Here is an 18,892-nt window from a genome sequence, read left to right as displayed (position 1 = left end):
CTTTCTCCCAATACCACTGTCAATAAGAAATTGACTGCCTAATAATTATATTACAGCATATAATTTGAATAAAAAAATAATAACAATAATAATTGTAATTTATTGGTCTGTCACTGTCTATAGACACTGGGGGTTTATACTGGTATTACGAGTTGCATCCAATTTTCTTAGGAGTTCATCACTTTTCTCACTATATGTTCAGTTTTAAGTAGCACACCCTTGCACCAATCCTGGAGCTTTATCGGCTACTGCTTCTCAAGATTAATTTTCAGTGAATATGATATTGCCTCTAGTGCTCCTATTAATACTACTTTCTACATACATATTCCATAGACTCCTCAATTTAATTTCCAAGTCCTGCTACTTCTCTATTTTTTCTCTCCCTTATCTTCCACTCTCAAGTTCCAAGGTAGTGCAACATCTATGATTCATACATTTTTCGTTATTTCATCGACATGAGGGATGTCTGGTCCATGTGCCCTTATCGCCCTGTCTGCCCATTTACTGTAGTCCCAGAGTAGTTCAACTATATCATTTTCTACCACAGGTGTAGGTCGATGTTCGTACACTTTGTTGCTGCAACGTATTTCATATTTTCTACAGACTCCAATAGAGAGCTCTATCTAAAACATCATACCATTACTTATATCGATTGTGAGCAAGTGCTGAACATTCACTGGTAATGTCAGCAATAGCTTCATCTATTGCCACATATTTCCTTCACTTCGACAAAATGTCATTTTGAATTAAAGTACCTTGAATATATCTTGATCTTAAGGCCTGATCTTTTGCTGCCCTTATCGTCCCTCCAATTGCCCTTCTTAAGTTCTCCATACTGTAGGCACAGCTATGTTTCCTTACTGGCCAATTCTTTAGTTTTTCATTGGAGTTGGCCATGCATTGGTTTTCTTTTCTGATCTCATAGATAAATTTTTGTTTTTCCTTTAGTCTCCTTATGCACTCATGGGTCCTTATCCTCCGTTATAACGTGTTCTTGCCATGCACTCTTTAGCAATACAACCCATCTGGTTTTGAGGTACTATCGAAGTTCTCTAGTTTTGATGTTGACACAATCTTCTATGCGGATAAGTCTATTATTATTATTATTATTATTATTATTATTATTATTATTATTATTATTATTATTATTATTATTATTATTATTATTATTATTACTCACGAAAGAATTATTTTATGAACAAGAATGCTAGTTGATATTTAATGCTTCCTTCAAAGGTTACGGAGATCAGTTGGCCTAACATATCCAGATACTGAAATTAAAAGTTTGAAAGATATCCGAGTCTTGGGGTAATGAAATATAGGATCTTTTCATCAAATAAGGAGAGAAAGATTATAAAAGTCATTATTTCCTTCTCCCAAGTCGAAGATCTGTAACGAATTGAATACTAGTCTACTTCGATACGAATAAAAAAGAAAATTGAATAACGTCGCCTGCTGGCTGTTGCCCTGACAACTTTCATATTGAAACGAGGTTACCAAATGAGATTGATAAGAACCTTGCCATCTTCATCCGGATTTGACTACTGTGAAGAAAGAAAGGAGATAAAATGAAATCCCAATTTTTTGAACCGTGTCAATCTTCTCTATACGTTTCCATACTAGAAGCCTGGCTGCAAATGAAGCTAAAATTTGTGTCAATACAAGATATTCTCTCTCTCTCTCTCTCTCTCTCTCTCTCTCTCTCTCTCTCTCTCTCTCTCTCTCTCTCTCTCTCTCTCTCTCTCTCTCTCTCTCTCTCTCTCATATACACACACACACACACACACACACACACACACACATATATATATATATATATATATATATATATATATATATATATATATATATATATATATATATTGAATGCGTGTGTATCATCATCAGTATCAGCCATTGCTATTCCACTTCTGAACAAGGCCCAGAAAGACCATAAACAGATGAGTTTAGAAGGACATGTCTAAACTCACAAATATTCTTACCTCTTCAATCCTTCGCCTTTTCCACCCTTCCCTGTTTTATTAGCAATCTCTTGACACATTCTGTTATTCCTTTTGTCTATCTAATATCTGCCATTCTCATTTTATGTCCTGTCCAATTTTTATTTCTTTTTTTTTTTCTTGTCATTAGAATATATTATTTTTCTTCGGTTTATTCACACATCCATGCTGTTATTTTTCTGTCTCTTGGTTTTTTCTCATTATTATTCTCTCCATTGCTCCTTGGGTTGTAACTATCACCAGGTTTTGAGGATTAAGTTAATTCTGGGTCGACCATCCGATTAATTACTATTCTGTTTAGAGAAAGTGGCATTTTATATTTGATAATAAAAGTTTCTTCACCAAAAGCTCTCCATCCTATTCTTATCCATCATTTGATATATGTCACATGTCCTGAGGAAACACTTTATGGTTGTTATTAGTACCTATATTCATTATCAATCTCGAGAGACTCGTCCTCAAGCCATAATTGTTTTTGTTTTTTCTTGCCTTCATAATAAACATTACTTTAGATTTACTCATTCATTTTCAGTCCTACATTTTCAAATGTTGTATCATCTTTTGCAAACCTTCCCATGATTCAGTGAATAGACCTAAATCATCTGCAGATCTAAGCATGCTGAGTTATCAACTCCTGAATAAATATCTTCAAAGTGTTTTAGCATAAAGTGTATCTATTCCTTATCTTAGAGTGACTTTTCTTAATGTTAAAATTTTGACAGAATCCAAACATTTCTCTTATTCTAGTTTATATATGCCGAAGAGGGGGTTTGTCATAGTCTATTGATTTTCCCATCACCTGATTAATTACTTGGATATGGTCATCTGTTAGATGCCTGTTTCTAAGGCATGCGTTTTCTCTTGATTCACTAAAGTTTATCTGTCTTTCTTTTCGGCCTATTATCACCTTTGTAAATAATCTATATATTACCAAGAGTAAACTTTTTATGTAGCAAGTTTTCAGTCAATCCTTGTTTCCCTTTTTTATGAATTACTATAATGATGAATTTTCACCAAAAAAAAGAACAGTTTTATATGTTCGTAATACTAGGCAGGCAGTTAATTCTAATAGCCAGGCCTTCTACATCACGAGGCTCAATACTACGCAGTACTCTCGAAGTTTTATTCCAGGTGTTACCAAGTTGTGGAATGATCTTCCTAATCGGGTGGTTGAATCAGTAGAACTTCGAAAGTTCAAAGTTGGAGCAAATGCTTTTTTGTTGACCAGGCGGACATGAGTCTTTTTATAGTTTATTTATGACATATTTGTTTTTGACGTTGTTAATAGTTTATATATGACATGTCTGTTTTGACGTTGTTACTTCTTTTACAGTGGTTTATTGTTTATTTATTCTCTTCATTTATTTATTTCCTTATTTCCTTTCCTCACTGGGCTATTTTTCCCTGTTGGAGCCCCTGGGCTTATAGCATCTTGCTTTTCCAACTAGGGTTGTAGCTTGGATAGTAATAATAATAATAATAATGATAATAATAATAATTAATAGATAGACCACTACTTTGCCTGTTTTCAGGCCTTTTAATGATATTTTTTACTTTTCCTAATGTTACTGTTAGTACCGGATCATGTTTCATTATTCTCATTAGCAAAGTTATTTCGTATATAAGTATTTCATACCATTGCATGGAAATTCTACACAATTCTATCACTCAATCTCTTTTGCTGATAGTATTTAAATTTTCATCCTTCGAAGCAAATTTTTTTCTTGGTTTTCTTCCCATTCAGTCATTTCCTTTTTTCCTGGTTTTTATTTCTATTCTCTTTCCTCTTTTCATTTTTTTTTTCGTTTTCCCTCCAGTGCATCATGAATAAAACCTTTATTCTTTTTATTTTCTTTGGATTTTGCCCAATATTTGTTAATACAAAGACAAGGACAAAATTCTGGCAATGTCTTCTTCAGCTATGTCTAAATTATTTGATAACTCTAGATGCCATTATACGTAGAGGTTTTAAAGTTGATTATCTAGTGGCAACCTGTTATAAGTATTCATTTCATCATAAAAAAATATAGATGTTCGTTCGTAACTTTTATTTAATGTTTTGAGGATTTACATTGATCATTATTATAGTTTAACTTATATTATATTTCCATCCTATATTTTTGCTTTCTGAAATCTAATATTTCATCATCTTTTGTCATTCCTCCCATGATTTGCTAAACACAACTATGTCATCCGCAAATCTTTAGTCAAGATATTCCCTATTAATATTAATTCCTATATTTTCTCAAACTAAATTTAAATTTTTTTTTTTATGCATGTTGTGAATGATGTGGGATATATGGGGTCTCCCTGTCTAACACCTTCCACAATCATAATTTCCCCACTATCATTATGTAGATTTAGGATTGCTGTACTCTGTATAGTTTTCTTCATTTGTTTAAAAACTCACCTATTCCTTGTTTTGGAATGCCAGTCATTACTTCTGAAGATTTCACATAATCAGAATTTTTTTCATTATATATAAGGCCATAGACAGTGCTTTGTCTTACTTAGATGAAGATTCCATTGGCTGGTTAATTACAAGGATATGGTTATTTGCCGAATACCCACTCCTAAAGCCTTCCTGTTCTGATGGATGATAAAGATTAGCTTTGTTCCTATTTGACTCAGTATGATCCGTATATATGTGTGTATATATATATATATATATATATATATATATATATATATATATATATATAAATTTATATATATATATACATATATATATATATATATATATATATATATATATATATATATATATATATATATATATATATATATATATATATATATAAGAAACTTGTATGAAACTTGTATGACAGTGTGGCAGTGACAATACTTTTCAACTACAAAGTTGCTCACAATTCTTCTGTACATATACCTGTCAAATTTAGGTTTTTTGTACATGGAGAAATTAAATCAACTAATCTTTTTTATTGGTATGTTTGTACTATGCATTCGATTAATAATAAATTTTTCACATTTACAATTTATTTCACATTCAAATAAGCCATATATTTTAATACATTAATGTCTGGACTCTCTTATCTAATTAGGGATCAGAGTCCCAAGGCGGAGCCACTCAAAGAAAATAGCTTCTGACCGGCTATGGTATTCCCAAGAGACTGGCAGTGATGACCAGATAAATGGTTTCCAAACATATAGATCAGACAAAACAAATAGGAACTAAGGGGAAACCACAATATATGGAAGAGGCATAAATCAAGGAAAAGTCTGTGAAAAATATAGCAACACAGAATGTGAATTGATTGTGGTAGAATTTTACTAATAAAAAATAGTGAATAATGTAGTTTACTGATCCCCAAATACTAAGAAGTTGATATAATAATAGAAAAAAAAATAGATGATATATGTAGAAACCATAAAGACTGGAATATAATCCTATCCAGAGATTTTAACTTTCCTTTCGTGGATTGGAAAGAACGGATAGAAGAAAGAGTAGTAGTAGCGCAGAAGATAAGAGACAGTTTGAAAAGCTTCAAGATATGCTATTAGAACATAATATGTAACAGATAAACCACATTCCAACAAGAAAGGATAATGTCCTAGATTTACTATTTATGAATGAGGTGAATTATGTTAAAGAAATAATAGTGTATAACACGGGAATTTCAGACCACAATATCATAGAATTAATAGTCCATTCCAAAGCAAGTGAATGCAGAGATGAACAAAGCAAAAAACGATGGAGAGGATATGGAAAATATAATTTTTATGGTAAGAATATAAAATGGTAAGAAATAAATGAAGAATTGAACAAAGATTGGAAAAATGTATTAGTAAGTGATAATATACAGGTAAATACGGATACACTGTACAAAATACTGGAGAAAATAATTGAAAAATAAGTGCCGAAAAAAAAAATAAAAAAAATAAACAATCAGTTATGCATACCTAGAGACAGAAGGATCTTATTTCAGAAAATTAGAAAGATGAAGAAAAATCTTGCAAAAGAAAAAAATGTATGGAAAATGATGGAAATAAAAAGTAAGATAGAAAATGCGAAAAAAAAGATTACACAGTCGAAAGAATATGAAAAAAGGGACTCAAAAGAAAGGACACTTCAAAATATCAAGAAAAAACCCAGAGCACTTTACTCCTATGCAAAAAAGATGAATAAAAAGAGATTAAAAATAGGCCCTCTAAGAATTGCAGGACGGTTAACGAATAAAAAAAAGGAAATTTGCAACATATTAGCAGGGAAATATAAGAGTGAATTCACGCCAAGAATTGCGAATGGTGATCATGAAACCGAAATGAGAGAAGAAAATATTGAATATCTAATGGACATAGATATAAATGAAGCAGATATTGTGCAAGCTATAAGCGAAATTCAAAATGGATCAGCAGCCGGGCATGAGAGAGTTCCAGCGACTTTCGTAAAAAAAAAAAAAAAAAAAAAAAAAAAAAAAACTTCACACACTATCGTGAAGCCGCTTGCAATACAGCTAAGACAAAATGTAGATATGAGCGAGATATATGTTAAACATAAATTAGCATATAAAACACCTATTTTCAAAAGTGAATGAAGACTAGAGGCAAGCAATTATAGACCGTTTAGTCTATCATCACATATTATGAAACTGTATGAAAGGGTAATAAAAAAGAAAATAATAAATCATTTGGTTAAATATAATTTGATTAATATAGGTCAACACGGTTTTGTGCCCGGAAAAAGTACACAGACCCAAATGATAGCACACTATGTAAACATATATAAAAATATGATAAATGAAAAAGACAGAGATGTGGTCTATCTAGATTTTGCAAAAGCCTTTGACAAGTAGCCCATAATATATTAGAGAAAAAAATTAGAAAGCATAATATTATGGGAACGATAGGGTAATGGATAAAAGAACTTCTACAAAACAGAAAACAGATAGTGGTTGCAAATGGCGAGAAATCAGATCAAGCTCAGGTTATATCTGGCGTGCCACAGAGTATGGTAATAGCTGCACTGCTGTTTGTTATAATGATCTCAGACATAGACTGTAATGTAATAGACTCTGTAGTGAGAAGTTTCGCCGATGACACAAGAATAAGTAGAGAAATTACTTGTGATGAAGATAGAAACTCATTACAAATAGATCTAAACAGAATATATGAATGGGCGAGGGTAAATAGGATGGTATTTAACTCCGATAAATTCGAATCAATAAATTATGGAAACAGAAAGAATGGAATATGCATACGGGGGACCTAATAACGAGACATCACAAACAAGGAAGCAATTAAAGACCTTGGTGTAATGTTAAACAGGAATATGTTATGCAACGACCAAATAGCAACACTTGGCTAAATGTGAAGCAAAAATGGGAATGCTATTCAGACACTTTAAAACAAGACAAGCTGAACACCTGATTATGCTGTACAAAACTTATGTCCGTAGTACACTCCAGTACTGCAATGTGATATGGTACCCACACTAACAAAGGGATATTGCACAAATAAAGAGTGTACAAAGGTACAAATAGAGTTAGTACAAAAGTCCTTTACTGCTAGAACAGAAAAAGTTAAGGACCTTGACTACTGGGAAAGACTTCAAATCTTAAAATTATGTAGTCTAGAAAGGAGAAGAGAACGCTACATGACAATACAAGCATGAAAAAAATCGAAGGAATTACTGAAAACATCATGGAGCTAAAAATAACAGAAAGAGCCAGATTAATAGTGCCCAAAACTATACCAGGAAAACTACGGAAGGGACACAGGACATTAATCCACAACGCATCACCATCGCTAATGCAGCAACTATTTAATGCGCTGCCAGCTCATCTAAGAAACATGTCAGGAGTGAGCGTAGATGTGTTTATGAATAAGTTCGATAAACACCTAAGATGCATCCTAGACCATCCAAGACTGGAAGATGCAAAATACACCGGAAGATGCATAAGCAACTCTCTGGTGGATATACGAGGTGCCTCACACTGAGGGACCTGGGGGAACCCAAACCTAGAATAAGGTAATAAGGCAATAAGGTAAGGAATGGAACCCTATTCTAAGAATCTTGTGTGACAGTGACAATTCCATTTCCCCAAAAATTAAAATAAAGGTCATTAACAATTCTTCTGCGCATATACCTGTCGAATTCAGGCATTTTGCACTTAGAATTGAAATCAACCATTCTCCACCGTCGTAGCCATTTGGTAAGCTTGTACTTGGCATTCGATTAATGATAAATTTTAAGATTTTCTTCACACCTAGTTGGATAGATAATGTCTATATAAACCTAAAGATGTTCAAACACAATATGGCATCAAACGGTCGACTCTCTCAAATTGGTAAACATTAGCTGATGCCTGTGCAAGTGTAAAGTTTCTTTTTATTTATACACGAAATATTCATCAATTCAAATCCATCGTTTACATATATAATTCCTAGTCCACTTTCTTAAAAGTATCCTTAATGTGTTTATTAGTGTATGCGTATTAAACAGTTTAAATACTCAATTAAATACTTTTATTATTTGTTTTCAATAAGTTAAAAAAAAATAGATATCAGACTTTTTGAAAGATGTTTGCATTTCATGTTTTATTTCTTTCATCGGCAATTTAAGTTATCACACTTAATTTTATCATCACTAACGTTCTCTATTAGGGAAATGTAAAAAAAAAAAAAAAAACAAAGGAAAAAAAATAACTACACTTTTTGGGGGAAACGTTTGCAAATAATGTGTAAATGAACTGTTAAAGATTAAATGGGAAACTAAACTTTTGCATCGAATTATGAAGGAACGTAAAACCAATATTATGAATAAGCTTCCTAGTTAGTTTGCTGAAGGAAACATAAAAATTCGGCAGCAGTCTACATTATTGAATTCCGATATGAATAATCTACGGTTGCTATTGGTGGCCGAAGCACAGAGTATTAATCAGACAGGGACAACCGTTATTGACAGTTTGAATATACGCTTATCTCGAAAACTTCCTGAAACTTGATTTGAGAGCGGAAAGAAATAGCAACATATTTGATCATCATACCATATGAAATACACAATAGAGACACTTATCTATCTATCTATCTATCTATCTATTTGTCTATATATATATATATATATATATATATATATATATATATATATATATATATATATATATATTCAAATAAGCCATATATATTTTTGATATATTAATGTCTGGATTCTCTTAACGACCTCGGGATCAGAGCCCCAGGCGAAATCACACTAAGACAAGAGCTTGGCTCCGGCCGGGAATCGAACCCTGGTCGGCAAGCTTATATAGACAGTGACTAACGCCACGAATGGGTTAGTCACTGTCTATATAAGCTTGCCGACCAGGGTTCGATTCCCGGCCGGAGCCAAGCTCTTGTCTTTGTGTGATTTCGCCTGGGGCTCTGATCCCGAGGTCGTTAAGAGAATCCAGACATTAATATATCAAAAATATATATGGCTTATTTGAGTACATCCAAGGTAATCATCGGCAGCAGTTGTAGTAGTAGCTCTGAACTATTTCATATAGATTTGACTTTAGTCATGGCAAATATGTTGCTTTGTCCTCGCCATTCCAAAACTACAATTGCGCTGAAACTCTTCACCATTTACAACAAAGAGAAAGAAAGAAACCGCCTGAAAATTAGTATAAATCGGTAAGAAAAGTATGACTTTAATAAGTACATGATATATTGCAATATACTGCTAGCCATATATATATATATATATATATATATATATATATATATATATATATATATATATATATATATATATATATATATATATGATTTCAAAATTTATCAAATGGCCGATGTCATTGCCCTTATATGAAACATCTATTAGAAGTCTACCTTCTAAGGAATTCAAGCTACTCTCTATGGTGAAATTGATATGATAAATCATATCAAACAATGCTCTCTGTCATATTCTTCCTGGTAATTGATGTATGGAGTAACCTGTGTTATATGGAAGAATGAGTCCTACGGATTAACATAAAGAAAACTATATTTCTATTGCTTTACCAACACTCGCTTGAAGTGCGAAGTGTAGGGTTACCATGGCTTCTTTCGTCTCCTGTCATAAGTCTTATTCTTGATCTTTAATGTAAGTGAGTAGGTAAGATATAAAAGGTTGGTCTTGTGTTTAGGTAAAGTCTAAAGTCACGAATCACATTACCAGGAATGCTGAACTTTTACTGACAAAGAATTTCGTATTGTTTGGGGTAGGTCATATGACAATTATCTATGGAGTTGAAGAGGCGTTTAACAATTCGGGGGATGGGAGGTACAGGGGAAGAAACGTTATAACAACGTCACTGAGGGACGTCATCACTTTTGCGAATGTGTGGGTGGCTAAGATTGGCTTTAGCCTCATTTTCAAGTAAAAAAGTTAATGAAACGTAATTGGCAATGCACAGTATTTCCCAAAATTAGGCCATTGTATGAAGCGCATCCTGCATTGATATCATGGAAATCCATCAGTTATTTTAGGAGTTATTTAAAAAAAAACACTATTACACGGCCTCTGGAAACGTTAGTAGGAAGCTTCTAATGAAGGAACTTCCATCAGGACGACATGGCTACCTCACCCAAAAATTTATTTTTCGCTTCGCTTCAAAATCCGTTTATGGAGCGATGTTTCAGCAAATAAAGGGGTAATATTATTTCATCAATTGTGGAAAATCAAGATGTATGACTCCATAAAACAGGAGAGCCCATGCACTTTTATGTTCAGATAGGTATCTTTCCATACATAGACCTATCCACGGCGAACTGTAAATGCCTGTAAATTGGTAGTCACTCATGATTATTATAAACACCTACAAAGATCTACCATTGCCGTGATCATCATTGGGGAAACTTGACAGGGCAGACTGAAATAGATATCAGAAGCTGAGCAAAACTGAAGAGATTGCAAAACAGTTTTAAAGTGTAGATAATGTCCTAGACTTACTGAAAGGAACTCTTTATACAACGAAAGTCAAACTTATTCCCAAAAGAACAAGTTTATTCAAACTGTGACTAGTCCCTTGGGGATATTCAGATCTAAGTGCCTTTCACAGAGTTACAAGAAAATCTTTATCTTAATAGTTTAGGCACCATATAGATGAGAGTTTCATAATAAACAAGAAATATAGAGCACAGTCGTGCATTGAAAGAAGGAAGGTGCCAGACTGGGATAACCACCAACTTCTGTAGGGAAGAAAGTTAAAAAAGATCCCAGGCAATTTTACTTCCAGCCCATCAAAAGCATGTGACTGGAGCACCTGAGGTTAGCAAAGTATTGTCTAATAAAATTTAAAATGTATCATGCAAGTGTTTAGTACCTCCTGGTCACTATTATGAAAAAAAAAATAGCTTAAATTTAACATAAGAAAAGATGTAATACTATAATATTTCTTTTACAGAAGGAGAATTCCATATGCAATTATTAAACATGTACATATTGATATTAAGTTATTATATTCAAACAATAATAATCCAAAGGTTCTAGGATTTAGCCATTATTTTAGTCCGTGTAAAACCTGGTTAGGATAAGATTTTAGCGTTGTCATCTTGCTTACGTAAGATCATAGAGAAGATGGCCAATGAAACACTTGTGCTTTACCTGGAAAAGAAAGGTATTTTATCATTTATCCAGTGTTGATTTATATGAATGCACTCAATGACTGATGTATAGGTATGACTTGGGTGCTCTATTTGTGATACATTTGCTTCTAAACAGAACCATAGAAGAATCTCTTCTTTTATCATGAAATGCATATGATACCACATGGAGATATAGTATATTTAAAAACATTCATAAATTGGGATTAAGAAGATAGCGACCATTGTTCAGTCAAGCATTTGTTTCACATAGATTTCTTTTTTTAACTTAAAATAGATGAAATCTGTCAGAGAAGAAATGGTAGGAAGAAGGTATTGTGCTGAGTGTAACCCTATTTTCATTAGCCATAATTGGGATACCCGGTGTTATTTTCATGTCATTTCATAAGATATCTTATTAACAATTTTTGTAGATGACCTCTTCATATATCAATATATAGAACTAGAATGGTAATGGTTGAGAGAAAACTATAACTCTCAATTGGCAAAGTGATTATTGTCTTATATGAATGGACTTAGGTCTTTGATAAGCAAAACTGTTGTTGTTAATTTCTTATGTATTTAGGGAATACATCCAGAAATAGATGGATATATCAAAGGCTGTAGATCCCATATGAAATTGAAGTAAGATTTTTAGAATTGATATTGGTTGCAGGCTGATGTAGGCTACTAACTTGAAAGCCTTAAAAGTAAAATGTTTTGAAGCTCTGAATATTTGAAAATTTTGTCTTTTACATCATGGTGTGGGGTAGATCATATATCCATTTTAATATTGTGCAAGGTTTTAACTTTTTTTTTAAATAAGATACAGGTTTGAAATATATTTCTCAATTATACAGTATACTGGTAGCAAGTTACCGACGGGAGCTTTTATAATTTCACCAATTCCAAGCCTCCTTGTAGACACTGGAGAATACTACTTTAAGGCCTGTACCAATGGTATTTTATTGATTGGTATTGGTTTGGATTGCAAAGAATTCCTGATCCTTCAGCCTTGTAAGTCATTGGAAACATTCGAGTTGCACCCAAAATCAACTCAAACTAATGGGTTTCTGTGAAAGTTAATAATCGTAATTGATATATCTTGAAGTAAAGTTCTTCCATTTAGGATATCACTAACCCCTCCATGGAAATTACTAGAGATATCCTTCAGTAAATATTATATTGGTGTAAAAAAAGAACATGATCTAATTAGACGTCTGGTCTCTTTTCATGGGACATGTAGAAGAACATGTGAAATTAACTTTTATTTATACTGATGGCTCCAAATCTGAAGCCTGATGTTGGATTTTAAGTATATGTCAGTGCCTTTAATTCTAGAGGTGCACTTCCCCTCGTATTGTCTATATTCACAGCTGAACTGTATGACATGCAAACCGTAATTGAAAAGAGGTCGGGAATTTTACAAGCTTTAGTGATGCAACAAGTGTCCTACAAGTTTTAGAAGTTTTTGATCCCAAATGACCCTTTTAATTTTAAGATTTTAGATTGACATTATTATTGGAATAAGAGGTATAACGGTTAAACTTTTCAGGGTTATGTTGCATGTAGGTATGCCTGGGAATGAGGAGGTGCCTTTATTGACAAAGAATGTTGCAGTTCAATCGCTACAAAAAAGATACCCAATCCTTTGTAATGAATTTTTACCAAAAATTACGAGTTCGTTTTATAACAATTTTCAGCAACCTTAAAATAGACTATACGGAAAAAGATGAAAGAAATAATGAAAGTCATCTCTCCTAAGAGGTATAATATGGTGCTCCAAAAGGGAGAGACTACTCATTGTCCTCTTTCCATTGGCTACACATGGTTGAAGCAAACATTTTTAACTCAAAGCCGTTATTTATCACTGGATTAATCTAATTTTTCTATATGTTATACGTACTAGCGCAAAGATAAATATGTGCAAGTTTCATTTAATTCTAAGTATTATTTTCTTTACATTCATAAAGAATCTCTTTAACGAAAAAAAATAAATTTAATTTTTATGGAAATACTAAATAAAATTAACTAGAAATCTCTGCAAATTGTGTTTGTTATGATATAAATAATATATCAATATGAATTTTCCATATTTTCAGTATTTTTTATATAAATATTTTTATATTTCACATTTTCAAAAGTTTAAAAAAATATGGAAAATAGAAAGTATAGTTTAGAAAAAAAAATCCTCAATACAGAATATTGGAAATTTAGTCCTCTTTACAACAATGGATTTGGTTTTGAAATTGGTTAATAAATAGTGGAGAAAAATCGTTTTGAAGCTCAACAAGTATAGTTTTGAGATATCAACAGTCAAAGTTATCCTATAAGATTCTATGAGAGTATGATGAAAAGTAAAGGATTATAGCTTTTATTAGCAAATATCGCTATCGATACTTATTTAGAACTAGGTCGTTAAGAGAATCCAGACATTAATGTATCAAAAATATATATGGCTTATTTGAATATGAAAAACACGTCTAAATGTGAAATATTTATCATTAATCGAATGGCAAGTAACAAACTACCAATTAGCTACGATGGTGAAGATGGGTTGATTTCAATTCTAAGTACAAAACACCTGAATTCGACAGGTATAAGTAGAGAATAATTGTCATTAACTTTTATCTTTCTTCGTGGCCAAGTGGTTTAGTCACTGTCTATACAAGCTTGCCGACCAGGGTTCGATTCCCGGCTGGTCACAAGCTCTTGTCTATGTGTGATTTCGCCTGGGGCTTTGATCCCGAGGTCGTTAAGAGAATCCAGACATTAATGTATCAAAAATATATATGGCTTATTTGAATATGAAAAACACTTCTAAATATGTAAAATTTATCATGTATATATATATATATATATATATATATATATATATATATATATATATATATATATATATATATATATATATATATATATATATATATATATATATATACAGTGGAACCTCTACATACGAATTTAATCCGTTCCAGAACCAACTTCAGATGTAGAAAATTTTCGAATGTCGAAACGAATTTTCCCATAAGAATATATTGAAATAGGATTAATCCGTGGTTGAGCCCAAAAACCTATGATAACATCTTAATAAACTACTACACATAATTTTCCCATGAGAATAATGAACACTAAATTAGATAATAGACATGTAAACACCTGCTGCTCTACGTAGCCTTCTTCCTGCACGATCTTTTCGAAGTTCTTAACAAAGTCAGCTGCAACCTTTGTGTCCGCACTAGCAGCCTCTCCGTGGCGAACAACTGAATGAATCCCGGACCGTTTCTTAAATTTCTCGAACCAGCCACAAGATGCCTTGAAATCATCTGAGGAAGGCTCGGTTGAGCTCTCCCCAGCATCACCCCTAGAGCTCTCCTCCTTCAAGTCCGTAAAGATGGCGTGCGCCTTCTCGCAGATGACGGTCTCAGTGATGGTGTCACCAACGATCTCTCTGTCCTTAATCCTCACTAGTAGAAGTCGTTCCATCTCTTCTATGATAGGGGTACGGCGTTTGGAAGTTATGGTGATCCCCTTAGAAGGTTTCACTGCTTTAATAGCTTCCTTCTGTTTAAGGATTGTCGAGATCGTCGACATATTACGGCCATACTGTTTAGCAAGTTCACTCACGCGGACGCCATGGTTTTCAATGGTTTTCAATAATTTCCTGCTTAATTTCTAAAGAAAGCATTTCCTTCTTCCTTTTCTCACCACTACCACTACCACTGGCAAAACTAAGCCTTTTAGGACCCATACTTTACGTAAATTACCGTTAAAGGATGCACGTAAAAAATCACGATTAAAACAGAGTTAATAGCAGAACGCACAGTGCACAACCGCAAGAAGCCGACGAGAACAGAGGACTGACCCAAGCCCCGCTAATTGATCGTCCTTCCGAGGTCGATATGCTGCCTTCTATCGGCGGAAATAAAAAACGCTTCAGGCGCTAAGAGCACCGACTACGCGTACGAGTATTGTTTACTTCGGGTGTCGAAAAAAACATTCGTGTGTAGGGTCGGAACGTGTTTGAATTGTACTTCGTGTGTCGAAAAATTCGGATACAACCGGTACGACAAAAATTGCTTACTTCGTGTGTCGAAATAAAATTCGGGTGTAGAGTCAAAAATTTGCTCGTATTTTACTTCGGATGTTGGAAAATTCGGATGTAGATACGTTCGGATGTAGAGGTTCCACTGTATTTGGTTATCACGATTAAAATATCAAGAGATACGGTATCTTTTACTGCACTGTTCATATTTCTGACGAATAAAACGAGTTATTAATATGTAGATTAACTATTATCTACCATAAAAATCATTTTTGAATTTGTAGCTTTGCTCTATTATATTCTTGTCACTCACATAGATGACTTCTACATATTCAAATATACACACATAAAGTGTTTAACCTCAATTTCACTCTACTTTGTGATTGAACACCCAAAGCAAAATTAAATCCGGTCCAGGATTTGAACGGAAACCTTAGACTAAAAACATATCTGCAATGTTAACCCTAACCGCAGAACTATCAAGAACCAAGATAAACTCGATTTGGTTTAGACTTCTCTTCACACCTTACTCTGGAATTTAGACACTTTAGTCTGAATCTCAGATATATATATATATATATATATATATATATATATATATATATATATATATATATATATATATATATATATATATATATATATATATAAGAGGATGGTAGACAAAGTTACTGAGCTACCAAGAGGAATACAATTGGATTCCAGCCCTGGTGTTTCTATTTCTCATGAGTCCTGATATTTGTTACTAGAACTGGAATCACCCAATTTCAGATATGATAAATTAGTTTATTGGTAAACCTACGACGTGTGACTATACATGATAATTTGTTACAACACAAACTGCTTTAACACTTCAAGATATCTATCAAATTCACTCTAATCATTGAATATTTAACCTATTATAATTAATATCACGAAGTGCTTTTACCCAAGCGAGAAATTAAACAAGAGAGAGAGAGAGAGAGAGAGAGAGAGAGAGAGAGAGAGAGAGAGAGAGAGAGAGAGAGAGAGAGAGAGAGAGAGAGAGAGAGAGGGGGATGGGGGTTAATTCTGATTCTGCTGTACTCATTTCATTTAAATTCAGGCATATTCATATAGAATCCAAATAAGCCCATTTCCATGAAGATACAACATTGCTAAATTTATAACAAGTGCATTATTATTGTACACATATGTCTTACACATACAACTTGCATTCCTTCAAACATTGAGTGAAAACTTTTTTTATCCCTTTTTTGCTTCTGAGAATTTTATGAATAGCGTAAGTGATTCATAAATTTAGATATTACGCCATAATCCTTTTTAATATCAGATTTAAACAGGCTTGGGAATGAGTTACAAAAGGGATATCACATTTAGTCTTTCAATCCTTTTTAGGGGTCAAGTTATTCCTAATACTTATACCGAATACTTACTTAGACCATTACATCACATAGAGGTCTATAACTTGATTCCTGCGTTGTTCTACATCTTTCTGTTGAATTTAGTCACTAGCTCCATAAGGTGAGCTCATTACTAAGTTGTAAGAGCCGGGTATTTGTGTGTGTGTTCAATATACGGGATTTTAATACGACAATGTACGTGAGTGTCATTTCTTCATATATTGCGATATAAAAAGTGTTTTATATTTATTTCAATCTCTATACAAATTTAGAACAGCGATTTGTTGTTGTTGTTTAATATGATTTTTTCCGTTAATTCCATACACTGCAATGGAGTATTTTTTTATAGTAGTTATTCTTAATGGTACCTCAGCATTGAGTGCAGCTTTATAAAACCACAAAGGCATTTGATTCCTCGCAATTGAAAAAAAAAATTAATCGGTAGATTTTTATAGGTTTCCATTAGACCCGTAACTCGCTCGTGCTGTCTATTAAAAATACAGGATATAACATTACATTTATTTATTTTTTTTTATTAAGAAAGGGACGTTTTATTCCAAATTAAATTTTTGGCTGAAATCCAAAATTTATACAACGAACATGAGTAGATTCTTGAAACTGCAAATTTATCATTATCATTATTTTTTTTTTTTCATCAATAATTATGACTTAAGATTGGAGCCTTTCTGAGTTTTGTTTGATGCCTGATATCTTCTTCATGTCATGGAAAATATGAAAATTGGGGAATTTAAGTGTAAGTTAATCGCATATTTGATAGTAAGAGTATTCTAACCGTAATATAATTATTATATTTATTAATTCTTCTCATTAGTGATTTATCTTAGCACTCAGAGACTGTCAGAATAACTGTTTCTGTCAATTTACATTTAGAATAGTAGATTTTTTGTGTTTATCTAGAAATCACATAATCAAATGTATCAGATTATCAAGAACTGCATAAAAAAGGACTTTCAAGAAATGGAAAAATCTCATTATTTAATGACATTACTTCTATGAAACCGTAGAAATCAAAGCCGTCTAAAATACGCTAAATGAGCCATTGGGGGTGACAAAGATCAGCCTCCTGTGGTACTGATAAGAGAGTGACCAACCGTTAAATACAATCAACCATCAATACTTACATCCACTGCACCCTCGCCCATAGTGGGCCAGATTATGACAATATCCCATATGATTGTTCACATGCTGATACAAAACCCAAATTTTACACAAATTGTGTCAGGATATTCTAGTTTAGAAAAGTACGATATCCAGCTTAAAATCGATGGCCCCCAGTCTTCAAAATTATCAGAATTATGCTCATAAGGAACTAACTGAACGATGGTGCAGGAATTAATATTAAGATTCAAAGTAGAAAAAAAAATAGTAGGTCAGTATTTTTTGTCAAAAAAAAAAAAATAAATAAGAGTCAGCAACTGACAACAAAACAAGAATACAATACTGGAAACAATGTAGAATGAAAGAATAGAAAAAAAACCTCTCCACAATAGATTGGTTACTAAAGGTATTGAAGAATTGGTCACAATAACCTTTTCTTTTGCAATTGATGAAAAAGCAATACGAATGTTTTTTTTTTTTTCTTAAGAATTAATTTACAATAAAAAATAACTAAAATTCAAAAAGAATAGATGGAGTTGGAGGAGAGGGGGCGGGGGGGGGGGGGGAATGATATTGTCTCCAAGAGGAAAAAAAAATATTACCACAGTGGCGAGCTGTAAATAAGAGATTGTTATTTGCAATGTTAAAATTAAATGAGATCACAGAGAGAGGTATGAATATTGTGATTGGTAACCTCAATGCTAAATTTGAAAGGAATATCCAATAAATAGAGAATGTGATTGGTCTTGAGGGTCTTGGCGAAGTTGCAAATGAAAATGGAG

This window comes from Palaemon carinicauda, chromosome 8 (assembly GCF_036898095.1).
Source record: "Palaemon carinicauda isolate YSFRI2023 chromosome 8, ASM3689809v2, whole genome shotgun sequence".
NCBI classification, from domain to species: domain Eukaryota; kingdom Metazoa; phylum Arthropoda; class Malacostraca; order Decapoda; family Palaemonidae; genus Palaemon; species Palaemon carinicauda.
This window is presented reverse-complemented; position numbering follows the sequence as displayed.